General features: G+C 34.5%; 1 protein-coding gene and 1 long non-coding RNA gene across 2 annotated transcripts in view; one reads left to right on the top strand and one right to left on the bottom strand.

The window, feature by feature from the left end:
• The window catches only part of LOC138696851 (unconventional myosin-Ie-like), a 277,651-nt gene that overhangs the window by 141,196 nt on the left and 108,888 nt on the right, over positions 1–27,567 (bottom strand). The window lies entirely within an intron of this gene.
• Positions 12,567–27,567, top strand: part of LOC138696850 (uncharacterized) — an 89,478-nt gene continuing 74,477 nt past the window's right edge. Inside the window, exon 1 of the long non-coding RNA XR_011331476.1 lies at positions 12,567–12,799. This is a non-coding gene — a long non-coding RNA (uncharacterized lncRNA). The remainder of the gene's footprint in view (positions 12,800–27,567) is intronic.

Genomic DNA, 27,567 nt, shown 5'->3' with positions numbered 1-27,567 from the left:
CGGCTGCTGGCCTCACGGCCGCATGCTGAAGCAGAGGTGGACGATCATCCAACCAGAATGGAGGTATCGTGTGGTCAGCACGATGAGCCCCCCCCCCCCAGCCGTTATAGCTGGTTTGCGTAACCGGATTTCGCTACCTATCGTAGCTCACCAAGTGCATCACGATGCTGGGTGCCCACCGGTCCCATACACTGGCCGAAATGTCATGAGAAAATTTCTTTCCTCATGAGGACTCGAACCAGCGCGCATTCCGTAACCCGAAGTCCCAGGCAGGATGCCACGGCGCGGGACAACTCACACAATATAGATTTACAAATAATCAGGAGTAAAGTTAAACTAATTATCATTAAATTCAGAGACAGTTTATGATTGAACAATATTGTTACTTTAGGAACTGGAAAACTACAAAATAACATACGTCATTAAATTTACACTGGGAACTCTATACGGTTTCTACCACTGAAATGAAAACGCATGTTACTTTCAGCATACTATAAAACAAAATCTTATCTGCTACTCGAAGGTAATGTGAAAGTTTGTCATTTTTGTTCAAATAATCACATTTTTAGTTTTTAGCATTAAAAACTTCTTTATAGACTAAGGAAGTTATGGGGCAATTTTCATGCATTTATGATCTTCCAATTGCATGTTTCGGCGGCCATTTTAAAAGCATGTGCATGTGTTTATATTCATTTAAAATGTCAAACTCATTTTTGTCTGTTCTTGGATTTTTTTTTTTGCACATTTTGATTGGCTAAAATGCCATTTCTCCTACAAAATTTGTACTACATGAGTGAGTTTTTTAAGAAACTTCATTAATACGTGTGTAAGAAAACTCACTATCAGGATTTTCTTTAAGTCTCATATTTTTTTTAATATTAATCTTTTTTGTAGGCGTTGCTTATTTTTTGGCTGTTTTTAGAGTTGACAATATGAATAATATATTTTTTGGGGGGTGGGTGAAAGAAATTAAAACACTGGCTAGTATCACTGTTTCTAGTTCACGTTAACACTTGTTTAAAATCTAAAACTATATAATCGAATCGTTAAAAGTGTTAAAATTTAAAACAGGTCATGTACCTTAGACAGACGGGTCCCTGTTTCGAGGACGGTGCGGTGTCGCCGCACCGGTGTCGAAACGGGGACTCGTCTGTTTAAGGTACATAACCCGTTTTAAATTTTAACAATTTTAACGATTCGACTATATAGTTTTACACTGGATAGTAAGTTTTGTTTTTGGGAGTTTGAAAAATAAAAATATAATTTCAGACAAAACTGTTAAAATGTATAGGAATAATAGCGATTTTCCAAAAAAAAAAAAAAGCTTACAAAAATGTTAATAATTCACACATTCTTACACCAATTCGAATTAAATTTGGTGTACACACTGTTTATAAGGAGTGCAATAACTGTACAAAATTTCAGACTTCTACCTTTAACATTTAGAAAATTGACATTTCAGCTCGGTGTACCCTTAAGGAGTTTCATACGGTAGCGGATGCACTTTTTACAAAACATTAAATAACTTGATTACCACTTCATGTATTTTCTTCAAATTTTTCACACTTATTCTACATCATTTTAGCTTCAATTTGATATAAAATCATCTAGAGAAAATACATACCCTGAGGATTAGTTTCCACTATAAGAAACCCACAATACTCTTCTGCAAAACAAACCAGAGCTACTCAGAGCGCACAAATTCAAATGCTAGGGCAGAAGAAGACTAGCAAATAATTCCATAACTTTACTATGTTATCAGAGTCTTCCGGAATGGATTTTAATAATAATAATACATATTTCCCCAACCAAAAGGCAAATGTCGGATACTCTTTTGGCGAATCCTCGGACCTCACCTCATCTCACTACATCTCGCCAAAATATTGTAAAAAAATGTAGAAAATTACAAAATTGTAAAACTGTAAACATTGTAAAATAATTGTAAAAATTTGTAAAAATTGTAATTGCAATATTGTAAAATTTTGACTTGTTCCACATCTTAAAGCTTCATTGCTCATGTAAGATCTATGGAATATAATAAATGAAATGAAATTAAAAACTGTACAGTTTAATAGCCAGATGATTATATAATAATTCTACATTGATTTGTCACTGAAACAGCACCTTCGATATTTCTAATTCCGTCCAATTTAAAGTATATTTTGTCCTTCTATGTGGCCACGCAAGCATGTCTGATGCTCATGTTCTAGACCGGAAGCAGAGCTGAACACTCTGTACTATACAAATATATATTTCATGTAAACTTGTGAATAGTTCATTACATTTGTACACTTAAATCATACAATTTTAAAATGAAGTCAAGTATCTTAAGAGAAAGTAATTTTCTAATTTGGACGCATCTTAAATGTTTACACTCGTACGTAGGCTAAATAAATAAATATGCATATATATTATCTGAAATAGCAATAAATTCAATAACTTAAATTACAAATTGTAATATCATTCACAACACAAATGAACTGAATTGCAAAGTCGCAAAAAGTATATTATGAAAGAATATGTCAACTTCATTTTTTAAGTTTCGGAGGGGACGGACAAAAGTCCTACACTGCGACCTAAACATCTACTGTGCTTGAAAATGGCTGAGGTGATTGAACACTGCGGAAGTACTTGGACGCTCGGAAATAGACCTATCAGGAATAGTCCAGACAGTTTCCTTAAAAATCATCAGATTGAAAGAGCATCCAGGCCTGAGGATTCCGGTTTCAGTCCGGGCGTCCCCGATGTCGTTCACCGTTCCATGGCCGTGGAGCATTATAGCCAGAAAGTTATATCTGACTGTCCATCTCAATCTGATATCAATATCACCGGAGCTCGCACTCCATCGTGTGATAAATAGAATACGAACTGCGTGGAAAAGAAGGGTGAAACGGGAAGTTTTGGTGGAATTAGACTTCTGAAGTTGGGTGACACGAAACAATTCTATCCAGCACAACCGTCACTCCGCTCAGCGCCGAGGATGATATAAGGCTATTCCATCTCAAATCGACCGAAATATAGAGAAAATTGACCTTGCAATTTTTAAATACAATGACACTTTTTCTGTCCGTTGACAACTGTGCTTTGTGCAAAGTTTGAGGCATCAGAACTTCATAGTGTTTAAATTAAAAATATTTTAATTTATCGTACTTTCATAAAATTAGCTACTTTAAACTGTTGTGGCTCCGAAACCCTTTCACCCAATGATCAAAATCATGGTTTATTTTGATGCTAAGGAATTATAGTTCATATTGACATGTAAACAGTTTTTATTACTTTTTATGGAAATGGAGAAATTTAGATTTTTCTTCATTAAGACGTCTTTGACCACGAAAAAATATTTTTAAAATATATGGTTAGATTCCGCATTGAAAGTACAAATAAACACATATTTTTTACTGGTGCACCGTTGATAAGAAAGTATTGAAAATATCAAATAAAGAAAATAAATAGTACGCGCGTGAACTAACCAGCTGACTGTAGGTAGTCGAGACAAGCAAGGCCAGGAGACAAACACGTGATGTGTCGTCTAGCAGTCGTGGCTGGGCTAGCTTTATCACAAGTTTTCATAAACACAGGAGTAAAATGACGCCCAATGCTCGCTTATCTTCAGCTCTCGGCCAGTGTGTGGGGTACTGCGCCGTTCAAGTCTAGGCGTGTGAAAATAATTTATTTAATACCCTCGAAACGTATTGCCGTGACACTTAAGCAAACAATGCCGAATCCCTCTTAATAATGCAAGGTTTTTTCTCAATATTTTTTTACATTTTTACAAATAGGCAAAAAGCCTAAAAGTAAGTAAAATCAGATTATCTGTCTCTCTGTATACAATAAAAATAAGTATTACTTCTTATCATAACCTACTAAATGTCAGCTTCAAAATGAGCTCCCGTTCAATGTTCTGCAGTAAATGGTTCCAGAGTTCTGAGCGCTGAAAGAGGCTTGTTTTTATAAAATACGCTAAATTTGTCGCTCAATAGTACGAAAACCGTCTGACTTTCGATAGTATATTTTTTAAAATGCACTCCCCTCAGCACCTTGTATAAATAGGGAAAAAATTAGAGTATTAAAAAAATGCGAGGTTTTTTACTGATCGATTTCATATGGAATAGCCCTATAGAACTATAATTCGTCGAATGTAGAGCGTGATCTACTATCGACCATCTTCGGAACTACTTTTCCATCAATCTAAGAGTATCTACTGGAAAAAAACAAACTTGGTGATTGCTAAACTATCTGCTGCTTGGCTATATGAATAGCTTGTGCCCTTACAAACCAAGCGTTTCGAGGGCAAAGGAAGAAATTTATCTTACGTCCACGGGACTCAGTGTTCGTCTTTTGTCTTGCAACTGTACTGTGATATCTCATGCAGATCTCTTGACCGGCAAGACGGCATTTTTGAGATGTCTAATAAGTCGGATTAAACAGATAAAGCATATAGTTACGTGACAACACGAGTTTCTGCCAACAGTTCTATGCTGGCGGTGGTGGTGGTGGTATATCAAACTTTTTCTGAAACCTTCGAAGACACGGCGCTCTCCAATTTATTTTCGTACCAGAGGAAGCCATGATGAAGATTTTAACGCCTTTTAAGGGAGCACGGGTGAAATTTTGGTCATTTTCAATAAAAAATTCCATCTTCCATTTCAGTGAAAAATCAATTAGCAATCGTTTAATGTTCAGCAAGTTTCAGTGTTCTGAGGCGATTGGACTCATAAAAATTATGTCATATTTAAATGGCTACAATATTAAATTTTAACTCCATGCAAACTTTACAAGCCGTTTTCTCACACTTTTTTGATAAACTAAATACTTTCGAAATGAAAAAATGAAAACTTTTACAATTTTCTTTATTACATAAGATGAAGTTTACTGAAGACAATATTTACTGATTTGTTTAGATCGGAATTTCTAATTGAAAAAAAAAATGATCTACGTCTACACGATTCTCTAGGCTTTTCTCCAACAATTATTATTTTTACGTGGTTATTTAACGACACTGTATCAACTACGAGGTTATTTATTGTCGATGGAATTGGTAATAGCGAGATGAGACTATAGATTACCTGATATTTGCCTTACGGTTGGGGAAAACCTCGGAAAAAACCCAACCAGGTAATCAGCCTAAGCGGAAATCGAACTCGCGTCCAAGTGCAATTCCGAATCGGCGGACAAACGCCCTAGCCGACTGAGCTACGCAGATGGCCCCAACTATTATTATAATTGCTCTTTTTTGTAGTAAGAATATATTTTCACTATCTGCAGAATTTTCCCAAATATTATTCCATAAAACATAATGGAATGACAATAGGCAAAGTATACTGTTTTTAAGATAATGTTGTTTATAATTTGGTGCAACGACCTAATTGCGAAGCATGCTGAGCTAAGTTTGGGTGTTATTTCTGTAAAGTGATTTTTTATAGTTTAATATGTTATTAATATGCAAACTAAGAAATTTAGTCGGTGATTGATGTTTCTAAAAGGGATAGATATAATTGATATGTGTCTAATGTTTGAGAGATTAAATTTGAAGTTGTTTAAATTGATGTATGTTAGTTTTATCAATTTTAGTACTAGTTTTTTTTTTTAATCAGTCTTATATTTTAAGAACAATTTTTTCTGTTTTATATTTGAATGTAACAAAATTGTCTGTAATTATACTTGTATAATTTGCAAATAGTATAGGATAACTCCATGTTTAATATTAATAACTTCTGAGACTAACTTTTTGACTATTTGGCATATTTATTTCCACGTTTTGTTTTCTATTCGATAAGTAAGATGTAAACCAACCCGAGGACTAATATTTAAGGTATATGTACACCCACAAAACGCAAAAAATGATGAAAAATTAGAATTTTCAAAATATAACTATTTTAATAGACAATTTTCCCCCTTTAATTTGATATAAGAATTTTCGATTAATGCCTTATGGTTCTTCAGATAAGTCCCATTTTCCAAAATTCTGCGTCATCAGCCACGGTCACTTCTACGAAGATCACTCCAAAAGTAATGCATAACATTTTTTTTAATTTATTTTTTATTCTAAATCTTTGCAATTTATGGATGTCATAGATACATTCTTCCGCCTTGTATTCTAATTTAATTTAAGTCGTTCCCTCGTGTACGCTACTAAAGAGTGGCATAGACGTGTTGGTTCAAACTTTTATCGTGCAGGTATACAGGCCCTCATTCCAAGGTGGCGTAAGGCAGTTGAGAGGTGCTGGGATTATGTGGAAAAGTGAAGTATTGTTCCTGAAGGATGTATCTACATTCTATGAAAATAGCAAAGCTGTAGGATAAAAATGTAATTTTTAAATAAATATTATGGATTACTTTTGGAGTGATCCTCGTCCAGCATTGCTTGTAAAATAAACTTCTTTCTAGTCCCAAAATAGATGCATAGATATCAGGGCATGATCATTAGGTTGAAAACACGTTTTTACATAATGAAGTAATATATAATCTTTTACTGTTAGTCACAAAACTGTGAATTTGTGTGTCAGTGATGTTGTACGTCATTTTAATAAGAGTCCAGAAGTAGAAATTAAAATTCTGAGGAGGATGAGCATAAACCCTGGGACAAACACCATCGCAGGATTTGTTGCATCAATAGAAAATAAGGACAAAATGCCAAAAAAAAAACATTCAACACCTGAAGTTAAAACAAGGCGGAGGTATTTGAGAGGCAGAAAGAAGCTGAAACTGGACCGACATGAAGCTCCTTAAGGGTTGCCATATGATGATGGAGTCTTCTAGGCTCTGAAAGTTTGTGGCTCATTTCCTGTAAATAGTAATTTTAGAATATTTAATTCTTTTAAACATGATATCTCAGCCAAATATGGTGATACCAAGAAGATATTGGTGTCATTTTGAAGCTTGAACTGTCTCCTAGTGCCTGACAATGAGTAAAATAACATTAATATAGTTAATAATTATCTACGGATTTTTACATGATTTATGCAACATAAAATATTAGTATAAGTTACATATATGGTAATATTTAATTAATGTAAATGAAAATAAAAAAAAAGCTCTATGTCAGGCACTAAGGAATAGTTTTAGCTATAAAACAGTGAAAAAATGTAGCTCTACCCTAAAAACTGCATGAGCTATCATATTTCAAGTTGTATGTCAAAATTATAAACAAAATAATTTTTATAAACAATTTAGACATAATTTCAAGGGATCTGTTCACTTCATTCTCTTTCTGGTACCATTCTCAATTGCATAAAAATTCTACAGAGCAAAATTATGCAAAATAAAATTTTTTGTATGTAAAGGTGTACATATACCTTAATATCACATAAAACTTTGATTTATCTATCACTATATTTGATATGCACAGTCAAATGTTTCAGCTAAATCACAGTGATGATGATGATGATGATGATGATGACGATGATCATGCCAGTTCCTTTCCCCCTCCATTCCATACATTGCCGATTAGTTGCATATTACACTATTATACTAATTAGACTTCAGATGTATGCTGACACATATCGTCAAGTGAGACGCACTGCCTGATAATAGGCCTAGATGTAGGCCTACATATCAGCCAGAACCTCAGTCAGAGGTATGATGATGGTTATGATTTGTTACATTTGCTTATTAGATCAGCAACAGTAATAATTGATGTCAAGCAGTGACCAGTAGCTGCTACTGTCACAGCTCCCACTCTTACGCAGACAGTGAGGACAATTTTCACAGCACGCAAGACACGGTACAGTTGCCGATATTGTATTCGTTTTATTGCAGAAGGAAAGACTTGGCTGCTGATTTTTATCTTTTTAATTAGATGCCACTTAAAAAAATGAAAACACGAAAGATCCTAACTGGTGTGCCAGATGTCTGTAACATACTGCACCACTGTCACAACTTACCTAATGCTCCAATGCCTTTCTAATACCTCGGCGTTTCGTTTAGTCGTTAATCAGACAAGTTACTTAATCGGTTATACTCTGTGTTCGGGCTGCAGACACCTGTTCTCTTCCTGGATTGTTTTGTCTCGAGAGTTTATTACGACCTGGCTTACAACGTTGTAATGTAATCTGTTAGAAGGTTGTAGTAGCTATCTCATTTTTAATGTCTGATCAGAAACATGGTGGAATATCATAACTAGGGACTGGATTTTAGGACCATTTTAGGTTTATGGAATAGGTGAAATAGGTTTTTTTAGGTTTTATGTCCAATCTGTGAAAGGGGTCGCAAAAACTGCCAGATCGTTAAAAATGTATCCCTACAGTTATTCTCACTTACTCACTGACTTTTAAGGAACCCGGAGATTCATTGCCGCCCTCACATAAGCCCGCCATTGGTCCCTATCCTGAGCAAGATTAATCCAGTCTCATCATATTCCACCTCCCTCAAATCCATTTTAATATTATCCTCCCATCTACGTCTCGGCTTCCTCAAAGATCTTTTTCCCTCCGGCCTCCCAACTAACGTCTGTGTGATGTACCTTGTCTCTCTGTGAAAAGAGAGAGAAAGGAGATATGTCTTACTTCGTCTATGCTGTTATGGTGAAGGGGGAGTGGAGCGGTGCCGTCCATCCATCCAGTGGCGGAAGGGACTAGTTGATACATTCTGTAGCGCAAAATAAAATAACAAAATATCGCTCTTCGTACTGTGTAGTTCCGTCACTGAGCTTGTCTTTCAAGAAATTGAGTTTCGGCAGTCTGTACAATAACAAGATTTTGAGAAGAATCCTGAAAATTTACAACCCTCCTTTAATCTCCACCCTCATTTGAAGGGACTTGGTTTTATTGCTACTGAGACAAAATAAACCTTACCAGGTATAACATTCTATATGCATTTCTGGATTCGCCCATACGTGCTACATGCCTGGCCATCTCAAACGTCTGGATTTAATGTTCCTAATTATGTCAGGTGAAGAATACAATGCGTGCAGTTCTGTGTTGTGTAACTTTCTCCGTTCTCCTGTAACTTCATCCCTCTTAGCCCCAAATATATTCCTAAGCACCTTATTCTCAAACACCCTTAACCTATATTCCTTTCTCAAAGTGAGAGTCCAAGTTTCACAACCATAAAGAACAACCGGTAAAATAACTGTTTTATAAATTCTAACTTTCAGGTTTTTTAACAGCAGATTGGATGGTAAAAGCTTCTCAACCGAATAATAACAGGCATTTCCCATATTTATTCTGTTTAATTTCCTCCCGAATATCATTTATTTTTGTTACTGTTGCTCCCAGGTATTTGAATTTTTCCACCTCTTCAAAGGATGAAGTTCCAATAATTTCGTAATATAAAAAAACACTGATGAACATTCATATTTGATTTCTTTGCATTAGCTAACAATATTCAAACTCTTGCAACTGTAAAAATAAATAAATATATACCATCTATGACGCACTGTCCATAAATATAGGATTTTAGACGTCTTTCTAACGGATTCTGCGGGACAAGTTTATTAGGTCTTAAATATGGGTCATTCCTTACAGTACGATACACCTGGCTACCCCACTCCTGTAGTGTGAACTACTGAGAACCTTTCAGAGACTCACATGGTAACAAAAATAATAGCACATTAGTATTTATTTAAACATTTTGTAGCATAGGTGGAGTCTCGAGTTGGTATTGGCTTATTTCAATAGATCACAACTTCATCCAAAATTGCTTGCTACTCCATAACCAGATAGGAATTAGAACAGGCAGAAAACTGTGGTGAGTTTTATGAATACCATTGTAGACAATTAGTTCTTTCCATAAAGTAATTAATTTTAATTGTTCCACAATTATTATACAATGAGATAACATGCAATGCGTCATTTAATAACACTTATTTTTATACTCTCGACATAATCAGCAGGATGCAACGTCATATAACGTGGGAGAACACTTGTACAAGTGCAAATATCCGTGTGTAGAACGGACTTCGAATGCAAGTCCGTGGCCTCGGTGGTCTAGCGGTTACCACGCTAGTCATTAGATTCGGGGTTCGCGGGTTTATGTCCGGCCGAGGACAATGGATTTTAAGACGATAATGGTGAAATTTCCGGTTTTTTTTTACTATTTTTAAGGTAAATGTTATTTCATATGTTGTACATTTCTTCCCCTACCTACAAGTATTTTTGCATGTAAGTTCAATTATGATCAGATGAATGGTTTTTGAGTTATTAAAATTCATATTTTCAAAATCTATCTCTTAAAAATTTAAGTTTCATGTATGAGTCCTTTTTTATTATTTATTTACATTAATGGTAGGAGTTCTTGTAAAAGAACATATTATGGAATTTCCAAATTTAAATATTTTGGGTCCACTAATTCAGCCATACACAGTATAAATGCCGTGGGAAGAATTACTTGCATGATATAAAAAAGGAAGTATGTTACACAACAATAAAAATATGCAATAGTATTTCTAATGACATTAAAAATCATTCTGGACCTTCCTCTTGACCCTTCAAAGCTTTAAGAAAACTAGACGGTGCATTGGAGACCGTAATACATTAATGATGCACTCTTTTATTTATTTATATATATATATATATATATATATAAACGATGAGCTAACAGATGCAGATCTTAAGTGTGTCGTATCAAAATTACGAATGTTTAAATTAGTGCTAAAAGTAGCTTGTTTTTTTTTTTAATATAAAACATCATTATGTAAAGTAAACATTTATAAACTTTGGAAAATCTTTACAAAAGAAAGCTGTAAAGTGCGCCCAAAAGGACACAATGTGAAAAGATATGAATTTCAATTACGTGTTCATGGCGTATTCAAATCGATTTGAATACTCTTGCAGTAGTGAATATGATCTCTCCGATCCCTGTTTTCATACAATTTTCGATATTTACTGAGAACTATTTCAATACGGAAGCTGAAGTTTCCAGAGTAGTTATGTTGGTTAACATGTCATGACATGTTAGCATTTTGGTCACCCTGTAGACCTTGGCTATGAACTACGTTGCGTTTTCTAAATGAAGTACATGAAAACTTCATATTTTCCCTCTTAATGTAAAATGGTACTAATGGCTTTTAGACAAATGAAGAGTCCACTGCAAGAATGATGGATGTCACTTTCTTATCGAAAATGAACCAAGACTGTCAATGCATAGCTTAAGACATATATCTGCAATATTCGCCGGGCTGATCACGTAACATCATCCCTCCAAATGTTGTCCTGGCTCCGTCTAGAAGATCGTAGGAAAATCCACTGCCTTTCCCTTCTCTTTCACATATTGCATTTCTCCACTCCTGTCTATCTTGCGTCTCGTTTTCAAAATTTATCCACCCATCATAACCTAGACACACGATCACAACACTCCTCAATATTATCCATTCCCTCCCACCGAACATACTCATATTCATCTTCTTTCACTGTGGCTGTTCCTCGACTTTGGAATTCCCTACCGAGTAATGTCAGGGATTGTCAGACATCAAACCAATTTAAGAATAGGCTAACGAAATATTTTTCTAACAATTCTTGTTAACAATAATAGCTGTTTCAGGTTTCTCAAGGTTTAATTGATATATATATATATATATATCACAGATAAATATCTAAATTATGTCATCATTATTATTATTACATTATTATTACTATTATTATTATTATTATTATTATTATTATTATAACTATTTCTTACCTGTGTTTATTATTGTCACACTAACATTACTTATCCAACTTTCATTATTTGCTTTCATGTTGTTTTATGGTCTAGATATTAATGTAATAACTATGTAAGCAATTGTATTCAATTAGAATTAGAGTCTGGCTGGGCGGAAGAGAAGGCCTACTGGCCTTAGCCCTGCCAGATTAAATAAATTATTATTATTATTATTATTATTATTATTATTATATAGAATGTACATAGAGAGTTATATGGCATTAACACTGACAGTCATTGTCCAGTAATAATCGGAAAACCACAGTTAAGCTTTGAGCGCTAAGCATTTCAAACTTTCAATTGCTTCTCCTGCAAAATGTATTCCAAATGACATCCATCATTCTTGCAATAGACTCTTCAAATACAAAATATTATGTGTTATAACATGACTCTTCAACATACAAAATTGTGATCGCTGTTGGTAAAACAGCTGAGAGATAAAACAAATGACGAACGTTCACGCGCTTATCGTACTGAAGCCGTTTTGAATATGATCCGATCCCACTTTTTAGGTTATCGACCTTGAGACTCAGATCGTTTTGAATCCCCGTTTTCATGGAAGTTTCAATACGGTAAGCGTATTCAAATCCACCTGAAAAATCCATGAAAACGTTGTTAATGATTGTACAGTTAGCAGGGCACAGGACAGCACCAAATAAAGGCTTCCAGTGAAAGAGTAAAAATATTCACTTTCCCTTCCGCGAATCGAACCCAGGCCGACAGGACTGTTACGCTAACCGCCCTACAGCGCCAGAAATATCAATCACAGATATCGCCGTGTATAGAAAGGTACGGCAGTTTTAAAAATAAGTCTCGGCGAGTGCTACAGCATGAAACAATATAGTGCAGGCAAGCTTAGCCGGCGTGAAGGAAAACGTAAAATATGAGTTGTGGGAGTGGGAGGGGAGCAGTAGGCTAATGTAGTCACCTCGATTTCACAGTGAGCGAGCGAACTTCGTGCTGTTGTCAGTCCGACGGGAGCGCTCCGAGTCTGAACACGGCGCTGCAACCTGCCTCACGCTCGTAAACGTCAAAAACACACGCGGGCGCGTTATAAGTTGTCAGTGCCGGTATCTGGGATTTACACAGGTGGAAATGCGTGTAGCACCCCCCTCTTTGTGATACATCTCTACTGTTGGAGAGTTTGCTACAGTTTTTACAGGTAAGGCGGAATTTTTTGCTCATTTTTTGGCAAAATTTGCGATATATAGGTCTACGTACTAATGGTATTTAGCGATTATATACTAACTGAAGTTCAATATTATTATTCTTGTTCTTCTTTTCAAGATTCCTAGGCATAAATTTCATAGTAGTTAAATCTACGTATATAGACAATTTTCCATGTAACTAATACAAACTGAATTTTGTGCGAGATCGTAAGTATTTGCTTGGTTTCCGCACAAAACCAACCCGCGGAAAGTCTAAAATTCCACATTCAGTATTCCTAACCTAACACACATAACAATTTCCCTCTTCTTACCGCTTAAGTGACATATTGATTTTACTGCTTTAGGCTTTTAACATATTATTTTTAGAGACGTTCAATATAGTAATAATTATAATTTGGAAACTTACCACTGCAATTTCACCTAAATTGCACTGTTAATTATTGTTTTTAAATATTTGCAAAAATTAAGTAAACTCTACAACTCCACTAAAGTTACTGCATTCGTGATGCAAGTAACATTAAGCCGTGAAAAAAATCAACAAACTTGCCGATGTTATTACTGCAATATGTCATATAAATAATATTGTTAAAATATTAAAATGAAAAATAAATCATTACATAACCTTACCGTTTATTTTAAGTTCGCATTTATAGATTAGGGGAAAAAAAGACAGACGTATATCACGGCCTGCTGGGGTATAGTAAACACAGAAAACATTTTAAAGCAACAATGTTGAAGATATATATATATATATATATATATTTTTTTTTTTTTTTTTTTTTTTTTTTGCAAATTTGCCGTCATTGAACAGAAACCAAGATGGAGATTTCATTGCAACTAATTAGAAATTCCTCTTTCAGGTATGTAATAAACGATCTTCGCACAATTAATTTTACAATACACATATTCGTAAAGTCTGTGTGATGAATCTTGTCTCACTGTGAAAAGAGAGAAAAAGGAGATATGTCTTACTTCGTCTGTGTTGTTATGGCGATGGGGGGAGTGGAGCGGTGCCGTCCATCCATCCAGTGGCGAAAGGGACTAGTTGATACATTCTGTAGCACAAAATAAAATAACAAAATATCTCTCTTCGTACTGTGTAGTTCCGTCACTGAGCTTGTATTTCAAGAAACTGAGTTCCGGTAGCCTGTACAATAACAAGGTTTTGAAAGAAATCCTGAAAATTTACAACCCTCCTATAATCTCCACCCTCATTTGAAGGGACTTGGTTTTATTGCTACTGAGGCAAAATAAACCTTACCAGGTATAGTAGGTTATTTGAGCAGTTCCCATTTACGCTCTATTTTGGGAGTCTACTCGTACGATGCTGTTTTTTTCTCTCTCTCTCTTTTTAGCTCAAACATGCGCAACAGACATTCTTAAATAAGGATCTTCGATACTACCTACGTTCCTTACTAAATACTTACAAGGCTGTATTTCTGATTGCACCAAAAACTTAGGAGGTGAATTACTTATTCCAATAAAAGTATATAAAATACAAGTAGCGGTACCTAAAAATTGTCACGATACTTACTTCACAAGGTGTCAAAAATTTTAAAAGATGTCCCAAAATTTGGAAATATGTTTTAAAATTTATGGGATTCCTCAAGTTTATAAGTTGTCTCAAAATTTATGATGCCAAAAATATTACAAAAATGCTCAAAATTTACAATATGCCCAAAAATTTACAAGTTGTTCCAAAATTTATAGCATTCCTAAAATAAGCAAGATGCATTAAAATTTCTCAAGTGTCTAAAAATTTAGAAAATTTCTCAAAATATAAAAAATAACACAAAATTTACAATATGTTTTAAAACGTATAATGTGTCTAAAATTTACAGCATGACCCAAAAATTTATGATAATGAAAAAGAATTTAGAGAATGTCTCAAAATTTACATGATGCCCGAAAACTTACTGTACAAGAAGTATCACATTTATTATTTGCCTAAAAATGTATGAGATTCCTCAAAACTTACAAGATGGCCCAAAATTTACAACATGTTTTAAAATTTACAAGATAGCCAAAATTCACGAGATGTTTAAAAATTTATAAGATGCCTAAAATTTTCAAGATGACTAAAAATTTATTAAAATGCTCAAAATTTGGAAAATTTCTCAAAATTTCGAGGAGTCAAAATTTATGAGATGCCTGAAAATGTTTAAAATTCCTCAAAATTTACAAGGTGGCCAAAACGTAAAAACTTTTCTTTTATATTTACAAGATTCCCAAAAATTTGCAAGGTGCTTCAAAAATATAGGGGAGAGTCGGGTAGTATCGGACATCGGGTAATATCGGACAGTGAGTTTCTTTCATATACCACACGATGATAGTACCTGATTGACATGGTTACGTTTCAGAGATGTCGCATAGAGAAACGTAACCATGTCATTCAGGTACTATCATATGGTGGTAGATGAAAAAAACGCACTGTCCGATACTACCCGATGTCCGATACTACCCGACTCTCCCCTAATATAGCCTACGTCTAAAATTTATATGATACCTAAAAATTTAGAAAACTTCTCAGAATTTACAAGATGCCTCAAAATGTTTAACTTTCCTCATAATTTACAAAATGCAACAAAATTTACAAGTTCTCTCAAAATTTATACGATGTCTAACACTAATAAGATATCTAAAATGTACAAAATGCTTTAAATTAATGAAATGCATATCTGTATTTAAAGTTTAGTAGCTACAATTTACTCGTATTGTTACACACAAACATTCTGGTAATGTGTCAGGTGTCCATCACACGAGTAGGCTATCTTGTAACGCCGGTAAGGCGTTCAATATTAGCTTAATGTAACATTAGAGTTTTCACTCTACGATATTACACTTGTGAATATTTTAATCAAGTGGAATTTTGTTTTATATCACACGTCTTCGTATTTATTCCACAAAATCTGCACATTTTCTCATTTTTTTCAGCACAGGTTCTTCAGCTAATTTAAATTATACGCCTACCGCATCAATTCAACAAATTTTCTTTCTTCATCTTCAAAAATATCTCATTTATTCGTATTTATTTTTTTTTTACTTATTCTTATAGGTATATTTTATTATTGTCATTTAGCAGAACTATAACTGAGGTGTATTATTATTATTATTATTATTATTATTATTATTATTACTATTTCTGTGTTTTCTTTACTTCCGAGTACGCACGGATACGGCATACCGGCACATGTCAGGCGTAATACAAATTTTAGTTAACCACAATAACCTCTGTAGTTGCTGGAGATACGTCACATAACGAAGCGAATAAGCGCGCTATAATACAATTTAGTGCTAGTTCACGAAGTAATTTTACACTCAAGGACGATTAATATTGCACTCAATCTTATCGTACGTAATCTTAATTTCTAGAGGGCAAAAATACTGACTGCTATTATTAATTATTCTCCTCGACAAAATGTACAGTAGGTCTACACGTAATTTACGTTACACGTGCGTTCATAACATGAGAAAAAATATCTCAATCAGTTAGCGATGTTTAAGGTATTTCATCATTGTTTTTATACATGAGTTTCTTAAGCCAATGTTTCTTTAGTTGGCTATTTAACGACACTGTATCAACAATTATATCCATGGGATTGGTGACAGCGAGATATCTAGCGAGATGAGGCCGAGAATTCGCCATAGATTACCTGACATTCGCCTTACGATTGGGGAAAACTGAGAAAAATCCAACCAGGTAATCACCTCAAGCGGGGGTCGAACCCCGACCGAGCACAACTCCGAATCGGCAGAAAAGCGCCGTAGTCGACTGAGCTACGCTGGAGGCTATGACAATGTTAAATCGCTATATCCAATAACCAGAAAAACATACGGTGTATGTACAGTATTTCGTAGGTCTAGATAGTGCATTAGAACAAAATCCGTCCAGTAGTTCATATCATGAGAAATCGCTGTAAAAAAAACGAACATACAAACGACATGTAAAAAAATTGTCCGTACCGGAGGAAATGTAAAAAAATGTCCGTATATCGGAAACACTGAAAGTGTTATTTTCCATAAAAATTTCAAAATTCTATTTCTCACAAAATCTCTATATTCAATCAACTTTCCGTATCATTGAACACGTCAAAGATTTTTCTGTATCGGAGTACTAAAAGTATCTTTTTCCATAAAAATTTAAAAATTCAATTTTTCACAGAGTCTCTATACTAAAAAAAATGTTCCGTATTGGAGAAAACGTCAAAAAATGTTCCGTATCGTGGGAAACATCAAAAAATTTTCCGTATCAGAGATACCGAAAATGTCTTTTTCCATAAGAAAAAATTTCAAAATTCAATTTCTCACAGAATCTCCATATTAAAAAAAAATTCCGTACCGGAGAACACGTCAAAAATGTTTTCGTATCGGAGATATACTGAAAGGTCTTTTTCCATAAAAATTTCAAAATTCAATTTCCCACAGAATCTACGTATATAAGTTATTCAAAAAACTTTCCGTATTGGAGAACACGTCAAAGAAATTTTCCGCATCGGAGACACTGAAAGTGTCTTTTTTCATAAAAAAAATTTCAAAATGAAATTTCTCACAGAATCTCTATATTCAAAATATGTTTCGTATAAAAGAACATGCCAAAAAATGTTCCGTATCGCAGATACTGAAAGTGTCTTTTTCCATAAAAATTTCAAAATTCAATTTCTCAAAGAATCTCTACATTCAAAAAAATTTCCGTATCGGAGAACAAGTTAAAAAATTTTCCGTATTTGAGAACAAGTTAAAAAATTTTCCGTATCGGAGATACTAAAAGTGTTTTTTTCCATAACGATTTAAAAATTCAATTTCTCACAGAATCTCTAGGCTATATTACAAAAAAATTCCCGTGTCGGAGAACACATCAGAAAATTTTCCGTATCGGGGATAATGAAAGTGTCTTTTGCCATAAAAAAAAATAAAAATTTAATATCTCACAAAATCTCTATATTCAAAAAAATTTCTGTATCGGAAAACACGTCAGAAAATGTTCCGTATTGGAGATAGTGAAAGTGTCTTTTGCCATAAAAAAAAAATCAAAATTCAATTTCTCGCAGAATCTCTATATTCAAAAAAAAAAAATCCCGTATCGGAGGACACGTCAGAAAATTTTTCGTATCGGAGATAGTGAAAGTGTCTTTTGCCATAAAAAAATCAAAATTCAATTTCTCGCAGAATCTCTATATTAAAAAAAAATTCCCGTATCGGAGAACACGTCAGAAAATTTTCCGTATCGGAGATAGTGAAAGTGTCTTTTGCCATAAAAAAAAATCAAAATTCAATTCCTCGCAGAATCTCTATATTCAAAAAAATTCCCGTACCGGAGAACATGTCAAAAAATTTTCCATATCGAAGTTATTGAAAGTGTCTTTTTCCATAACAAATTCAAAATTCAATTTCTCACAGAATCTCTACATCCAAAAAAATTCCCATATCGGAGAACACGTCAAAAAATGTTTCGTATCAGAGATACTGAAAGTGTCTTCTTCCATTAAAAAAATTTCAAAATTCAATTTCTCACAGAATCTCTATATTCTAAAAATTTTCTGTACCGAGAACACGCCAAAAAATGTTCCGTATCGGATATACTGAAAGTGTCTTCTTCCATTAAAAAAATTTCAAAATTCAATTTCTCACAGAATCAGGTCGGAGATACTGAAAGTGTCTTTTTTCATAAAAAAAATTCAAAATTCAATTTCTCACAGAATCCCTATATTAAAAAAATTTTCCGTGCCGGAGACTCGTCAAAACATTTTCCGTATCGGAGATACTGAAAGTGTCTTTTTCCATAAAAATTTCAAAATTCAATTTCTCACAGAATCTCTATATTAAAAAAATTTTCCGTGCCGGAGAGCACGTCAAAACATTTTCCGTATCGGAGATACTGAAAGTGTCTTTTTCCATACAAATTTCAAAATTCAATTTCTCACAGAATCTCTATATTAAAAAAAATTTCCGTGCCGGAGAGCAATTCAAAACATTTTCCGTATCGGAGATACTGAAAGTGTATTTTTCCATAAAAATTTCAAAATTCAATTTCTCACAGAATCTCTATATTAAAAAAATTTTCCGTGCCGGAGAGCACGTCAAAACATTTTCCGTATCGGAGATACTGAAAGTGTCTTTTTCCATAAAAATTTCAAAATTCAATTTCTCACAGAATCTCTATATTAAAAAAATTTTCCGTGCCGGAGAGCACGTCAAAACATTTTCCGTATCGGAGATACTGAAAGTGTCTTTTTCCATAAAAATTTCAAAATTCAATTTCTCACAGAATCTCTATATTCATAAAATTTCCCGTATCGGACAGGTCAAAAAAAGTTTCGTATCGGAGATACTGAAAGTGTATTTTTTCGTAAAAAATTTCAAAATTCAATTTCTTACGAAATCGCTATTATTAATTTCTATATATTTCCATAAAGATATGATAAAGGTAATAATAAAATTGCAATGTTAAACATTAAGGCTGCTTATTCGTATTTCTGCAATCCTCTGCTACTGGACTCCTTTCCTGTCAACAACCTGAGGATGATATGGCATGCATCGGCGGCAGGTACAGGCATACGAGACGATCTCATCGAATTACATAAGCATGACATCACGTCACGAGACAACGACTCCTAAACCTCATGGAACACAAGCACGTTGCAGTGCGATCTGATACCTCGCCAGAATGGTCGTGAATTTATTTAATTATTCACCATAAACGTTGCACTTCCTAACGCATTTCTCTTATGACGTGAAAAACAAATATGTAGTCTTCTTCCTATTTCGTAAAGGAATATTTCATAACGAAGTATCTCTTCTTTATATAATATTATTCAGAAAGAGTCCAATACATTGACAAGTATGCCAGACGTCCAGAAACTAACCCTTTCAGTTCCATGAGGCCGATCTATCGGCCCCCTGATATTACGCACATATTCTCATCGATCGATCCACCGGCCGCGATGTTCACGTACTCGTAATGTGAGTTTCAATCATGTAATGTCAGAACAAGTCACATAGTAAAATCACAGTCTATAATCTTTTCGCTGTAAGAAAAATCCTAATATAAACAGTAGCACGTGACTGAAGTGAGGCTTCATTGGCCGCTGTTTGGCGTCATAGATTCTCAGTACGTGTTCCCGCCTACTGTTGTACATTCTGTTTCATGTTAAACATTTCCCGTTACTCGTTAAGTAGACCTAACCTCATTACTATCCATTCATTTGCTTAGGAAACATTTACTTTATAATTACTCTAATTAAAACTCACATAACTTATTATATACATTTAAGACTATTTGTTTTTCTCCACTTTTGAGAGGGTTTCTAATCTTATGATTAATAACCACACACACCCAGGATGCAGAAGCCATACTTCAGTACCACGTGCTTACGTGAACAACTACGAGCTAAAGTGACGCCAGCGTGTTACAAGAACAGACTACCTCGGTATTACTGTTTGTATTCATCCGCGTTCATAGTATGTACATAACAAAATATAAAAGTAGCTTTTCTTTTACATTTCGTTTTACATATGAGTGAAGTTAGATGTTTCATTGTATTTAACAATTATAATTCAAGTTTTTATTTTCAAATAATACAAGATGATAGTTTCCAAATACGGACTATATTTTCCTGCGTCGTGTGAGTGTTTCGACTGGGAGCCAATCACGGGTATGACAGCCACGTGCTTGTGTTTATATTAGGATTTTTCTTACAGCGAAAAGAGTATAGTATATACAGTCACGAAGCTTGAGTTTTGAGGGTACTAGGATCAATAGACTGTGCAGGTATTATTTCGCATTGTCTATAATGAGGCGATAGTAGTGATCCTAGTGGTTAGCAACTATCAATGGATGCATATTTACTACGTATTGAGGTTCGTGACTGTATATACTGGACTGTGGTAAAATCGTCTGATTAATACCCTAGAGGCAGACTTTGTGTTATATATATATATATATATTGCAAGCATCAATACTTGTAATGTCAAGCGGTGTTGTCACATTTTCATTGTAAAGATTATCCCTGAATTGAATTGATTAATCAAACTTGTTTTCGAGTCAAAGTGAAACTTGAAGGAAAAGATACAGGGATAGGTGCATAGAGTATAAGAATTATATAAAACTAGAAGGTCAAACGCCGTAGTCGAATATTCACAGCCATAAAAATATACGGTTATATCATGATCTTGAATGCCAATACGTGAACGCTTGAAGATATTGTGCCAAATAACACGAAATAATAATCACAAGCCTTATGTTCTTTGTTAAAGGACATATTAGCTGTAATATCCGTACCGGGATCGGCAGGCTGTGGTTCTTTTTGTAACTAGCAATAGTTAAGAACAAGAACGTCATATCCCGTAATGAGTAATGAACACACCAGTGGCAAGAGAGCCTATGTATAGCACCAAATGAAAAAATAGTACAGTTTTATATTCCCCAAAATTAATTCTGACATACTAATATTAAAAAAAAAAATAGCCGCCCTAAATATGGGTTCGATAGATCGGCCTACTAATCAATTCACAATGAACAATGATTAAAAACAATTATGTGACAATTTGAAATAAAAAAAACATTAATAAGAGTTAAATGATAAGAAAACATTGGAAATCATTTACAATAAAAAGTGTCTTGGGTACAAATGATTACTAATTATAGCTAAGGATGATTTTAACACATGAGATCCTATGGCATCAATCGCTGCATCAGAAATTTTAAATTGTTTAAGTTGACTTAAAGTTTCTCGTGGGATCGTACCACGGGCACCGAATATGAGCCCAAAAACTGTCCAATGTGCGATGTGGTATTGTGCTCCGAGATGCTGACAAGGCTCATATATGACTTGTTTTTCACGACACACCTCTTGTGGCTGTTGCTCATCCATTTCGAAACGGATTGTGGGATCAAGAATGACACCCTTATACTTCTGCCGATCAATTATGATGATATCAGCACGTCTAGTAGAGCCATCAGAAGAGACGCAACCAACCTCTTCATAAACCTCATAGGAAGCATTCATCCTGCCTAAGGTTTTTTCGTGGTTTTCCTAAGGCGCTAAGACAAATGTCGTGATGAGCCCTAAAAGAAATGGGCCACGGACCTGCATTCATATCCCCATGACCCCTTTAATTACTCTAAATTAATTAATAATTACATCCATCATAAATTCATAAATCAATCGACCTCCTACCTAAAAGCCAAATTGGCTAGTCTTATATTGAGACAACTCATCCTGCCTAAGGTATTTCCGTAGTTTTCCTAAGGCGTTAAGGCAAATGTCGGGATGAGCCCTAACAGAAATGAGCCACGGACCTATATGCCCTTCCCCGTAAATTCCCCTTTTTTCTAACAAACAACTTAATGCCCAAGTTCAGAGTCTATAAAATTACGAAATACATGTGCAAGGTCACCATGTAGTCGCAATGCGAAAGGACAGGGAACCTTTCAATTTGCAGATTCAGAATTCACGACGTCTCTCCTGGCGGTCTTCAACTGCCTTGTCATCCAACAACAGACGACAGAGTCTTCTCGACTCCTCCTGCACTGCGATATGACACAGTTCATTTCAATGTGCAGATTTACACCAGCCATTTCCTCCTCGTCCCGTCCTGTGATCTTTGATCACATTTCCGTCCCCCTCGCGTATGTGGTACCTAAGAGGTTACGTCCATTTTCGGTTTTCCCCTACAAAATTTTCTATAGCTCCTTCAGTGGAGCAGCGTAACCCGGAGTGAGACTAGTGGCCAACAGGCTTGGAGCTCACATATTTAGTTTCTTGCAGTCCCGAACCCCTTGCAAGGACCGTTTTGCGTACCTTTTAAATTTGTCCTCCCAATTCTCCTCTTTCAATTCAGTTCAATTCAAATTCTGACGGATTGAAGATGCGATGAGAGAACGAACCGTATTATGTCTGTTGATTCGGAGCAATTCTCCATGATGGCAGAAGCCCAAGACAGTTTCTTACTTATGAAAATTAGAGAGTAACTCTTACTTATGAAAATTAGAGAGTAACTAAGTAACTAATGCTTCCAGATAACAACTGATTACTTGTAAAATAATTAACTGCACTAGTTTTTCGTCTTTTCTGACAAATCAGATTTTGGATAAAGTACGGTTTGATTCTAGGCGTTAATAAATATTAACGAACAAAACTGTGCACAGATTTGACTTCTACCACTTCCTAAGTTTTGTAACAAGAATACTCGAGCACACTGTATATTCGATTACAGATTCAGTGTGTTAATTTAATTAGATTCTTAAACAGAGGTTCTTACGCAAACTTAAAATTTAAATGAATATAATCTTTTCTTAGAAGAGACTATTTCATCAGTCTGTCGACGAGAGAAGGGCGTGCCTCACATTTTTTAAAGCCAACGTCTCAAATGGAAAATAATAAAATGACTGGAGATAGGAACGACTATACAGTCGATTTCATGGCGTCTATTATGGCATCGTATTAAGCTTGGATTTGCACGGACATTAAGTGAAGAATCATAACGTTTTGCAGGTCTCCCGGTTTTATATTACGATCAATACTCTAGTTCGTGCGGCCAGTAGTAAAGATAGACATAAAAATAATGAACTGCTTAGTGACCGAGTGTGGACGTAATATGAAATTGCTTTGCTTTCAAGGTAACAAATTGACTTCGTAATGATCTTGTGGCTGGTTCAAAGGTCAAACCCATTTAAGAGAGAGCAAGGATGGTAACTACATGAAAATTGGAGAAAGACAGAATTACAGTGCCATTACCTTCGCGTCGTGCTGTGGTTTGCAGGCATAATTCTACGAAAAGTAATCATGTCATAATGTTTACAGATGGAATTCTTTTCGTATTTCTTTGTATCTGCTTCAGTATTTTGTAATCATTGGATTATGAAATCCAGAACTTGTATATTTTTTCGTCCATGAAATTAAGGAGATTGCTACTAGAAATAATATATCACTTAAGGCACACTAGGACTGAATTTTTGACCAAAATGGCAAAGAAATTTCGATTTTTTTTTTTTTACATTAATGACGACTTTACACATTTGTCTAAGTTTTTATTCCATATTTAGCCACCAATCGTCATTTTTAAAGGCATGGTAGTCATTTTTAAAATGCAGGTGAAGGGGTTTAAAACGCGTAACGCCCGCTTTTCCCCAATTGTAAATAATATCTTTATTTTTCGACTCTCATATTCAAATTTCCCTCAGTTCTCACTGTAGATCAGCGGTGTTAGTAGGGAGGCCGGAGAAAGACCTTTGGAGAGACCGAGATGGGAATTTTCAAAATATAACTATTTTAATAGAGAATTTTCTCCCTTTAATTTGATATAAGAATTTTCGATTTATGCCTTATGGTTTTTCAGATAAGTCCCATTTTCCAAAATTCTGCGTCATCAGCCACGGTCACTTCTACGAAGATCACTCCAAAAGCAATGCACAACATTTTTTTTTATTTATTTTTTATTCTAAACCTTTGCAATTTATGGAGGTCATAGATACATCCTTCACCCTTGTATTCAAATTTAATTTAAGACGTTCCCGTGAATGGCGCCACAGAGTAGCTCAGACGTGTTGGTTCAGACTTTTATCGTGCAGGTATACAGGCCCTCATTTCAAGATGGCGTAAGGCAGTTGAAAGGTGCGGGGATTATGTGGGAAAGTGACGTATTGTTCCTGAAGGATGTATCTACATTCTATGAAAATAGCAAAGCTGTAGGCTAAAAATGTAATTTTTAAATAAATATTGTGGATTACTTTTGGAGTGATCCTCGTAGCAGTCAATCCCCTCGTCCAGCATTGCTTGTAAAATAAACTTCTTTCTAGTCCCACAATAGATGCATAGATATCAAGGCATGATCATCAGATTGAAAACACGTTTTTACATAATGAAGTAATTTATAATATTTCATTGTTAGTCATAAAACTGTAAATTTGTGTGTCAATGATGTTGTACGTCATTCTAATAAGAGTCCAAAAGGAGAAATTAAAATTCTGAAGAGGATGAGCATAAACCCTGGGACAAGCACCATCGCAGGATTTGTTGCATCGATGGAAAATAAAGACAAAAATGGCAAAAAAAAAAACATTCAACACCTGAAGTTAAAACAAGGAGGAGGTATTTGAGAGGCAGAAAGAAGCTGAACATGACCGACATGAAGCTGCTTAAGGGATGACATATGATGATGCAGTCTTCTAGGCTCTGAACGTTTGTGGCTCATTTCCTGTAAATAGTAATTTTAGAATATTTAATTCTTTTAAACATGATATCTCAGCCAAATATGGTGATACCAAGAAGATATTGGTGTCATTTTGAAGCTTGAACTGTCTCCTAGTGCCTGACAATGAGTAAAATAAATTAATGTAGTTAATAATTGTCTATGGGTTTTTTACATGATATATGCAACATAAAATATTAGTATAAGTTACATATATGGTAATATATTTAATTAATGTAAATGAAAATAAAAAAATAGCTCTATATCAGGCACTAAGGCTATAAAACAGTGAAAAAAAATGTGGCTCTATCTTAAAAACTGCAGGAGCTATCATATTTCAAGTTGTATGTCAAAATTATAAACAAAATAATTTTTATAAACAATTTAGACATAATTTCAAGGGATCTGTTCACTTCATCCTCTTTCTGGTACCATTCTCAATTGTATAAAAATTTTAAAGAGCAAAATTATGCAAAACAAAATTTTTTGTATGTAAAGGTGTACATATACCTTAAGTGAGGGCGGCAGTGAACCTCCAGGTTCTCTAAGAGTCATTTGTAAGTAATATAAGTAAAGGCTCATTCACAATGAAAATTAAACATAACGTGAGCGTTAACTTAAGAATATAAACGTTACGGTAAAATCAAGAAATCATACCATCATTCACGATGGGAACATAAACATAACCGCAAACATACTTGGTAACCATGGAAACATAACAACGACGCCATTTCCTCATATTCTGTCGTATACTTCAGCGCTCCACGATTGTGTTCTATTTGCAAATCACGTAAGCATAAGCATGAAAGTTTGGAGTTAGCAAACTTTCATGTTAACGTTTTACGGTAATGTTTATGTCAATGCTTATGTGAATCATTGTGAATGATGCCATTTGGTAGCCTGGGCGCAAACTTCTGAGTTTATGTTACGGTTATGTTTAATTTTCATTGTGAATGGGCCTTAACATTGAAAACGTCTATTTCTGCGAAAAATTTGATATCAATTTTTTTGCAGCAACAAAACACTTTCGCCTATAGGCTACTTCGTGTAATGAAGAGACTAAAACCAAGTTTTCTCTACTTGCACTACTGATTAGCATTATAACGAATTAATATCCGTTGTGGGGAGGGTGGTAGGACCACACAAAAAGACAAAGATCATAGGTGTTCAGGTACAAGTAATCTAAGAACCATAAATGTGTTTGCCAACCATATGGAAGGCGGTATCCATAAAGTGAACAGCATCTTCCTGATGAAGTTGTAATGAACAGTTGTTTTATTACGTATTAAATACAGGGGAAAAAATGTATTTAAAAATACATAACATACACAGAGAAGTAGCTGTTTAGAGTGACTTCCTTCGATTTTCAATCTAACGTTTCTCTGAACTCATCTCGCTAATACTGAAACTACAAACCAAAATAAACAAAGCAATCACAGAAAGCCCAGAACTTCAAAGAAAATTAATTTCAGACAAACTGAAATTACGACGTATATTAGCCGGCGACTCAATTACTAACAGAATAATTAAAACTTCAAGTTTAAATAATTAAAACGAGTAAGCTCCCCTCTGTCGAGATGGGAGGCGGAGCATTAGTGGTAACCATTGAAAAGTGGAGACGCCTTCAAAATAATTTAAATTACTGTATACAGCATAAAAACAATGCGTTTAGGTCCAATAGTAATGGAAAGTCGTAACTTATTCTGAACCTTAATAATGTCTTATTGCAAGGCTTTTTGTACGAAATTGTATTAAACATGAACCCAAACCAATGTCGCGTAGTAAATGCGCGTAGTGTAGTATCTCTGACTGCAGAATCTTATTAGTTATTTTAATTTTATAAACTTCTTTTATTAAAAGCCTACCAAGACTGACAAAGTTTGCCAGATATTTATAAACGTGTACTAGATATAAATAAGAAACATGTAATTTCAAAAAATAAAAGAGAAAATAAACAAACCTGTGTCATAAAATACATTAAACAAGTAGAATAGAGTAAAAGTACAGAAAAATAATATATAAATAAATTTAAACGTTAATATACTGGTGATTTCGTAAAAGCCGAATGGATCCCTTTAAGGGGTTAGGTACAGTTTACAGCAGTAAAATTTTGGAAATATTCAACTTTTTTTTTTTTCGTTCATTACTGTATCTTGTACAATAATGAAAATTAGTATGTGGAAAACACTGTCCTTCTGCCACATATTTTGGTCCTTTTCTATACCCAAAGAACCCGGGAGTACATAATTTATGCTATGTCCCTTGTCTTAAGTTTGCCATGTGTTATTGTAAGCAGAGGTCTTACGCCGTGCTAACCACGTGACTAGGAATTCCCACCAAATGTGAAAGCCCATTCTCGAAAGTTCGTAATCTTTTCGTATTTATCTTCCAGTATTTATAGGTCACAGTTTATATTAAACTTTTATTCGAAACGCATACAATTAATAGCACAATTTAACATGCACTCAAAAGGATTGTTTTCTGTTCTGGATTACACAAAAAAAATACATTATCCAAATTCTCAACATAGAATAATATTCCCCACGTCTTTATCCGAGTTACTTTTCATTGG

Source organism: Periplaneta americana, chromosome 3, assembly GCF_040183065.1.
Source record: "Periplaneta americana isolate PAMFEO1 chromosome 3, P.americana_PAMFEO1_priV1, whole genome shotgun sequence".
NCBI classification, from domain to species: Eukaryota; Metazoa; Arthropoda; class Insecta; order Blattodea; family Blattidae; genus Periplaneta; species Periplaneta americana.
This window is presented reverse-complemented; position numbering and strand designations above follow the sequence as displayed.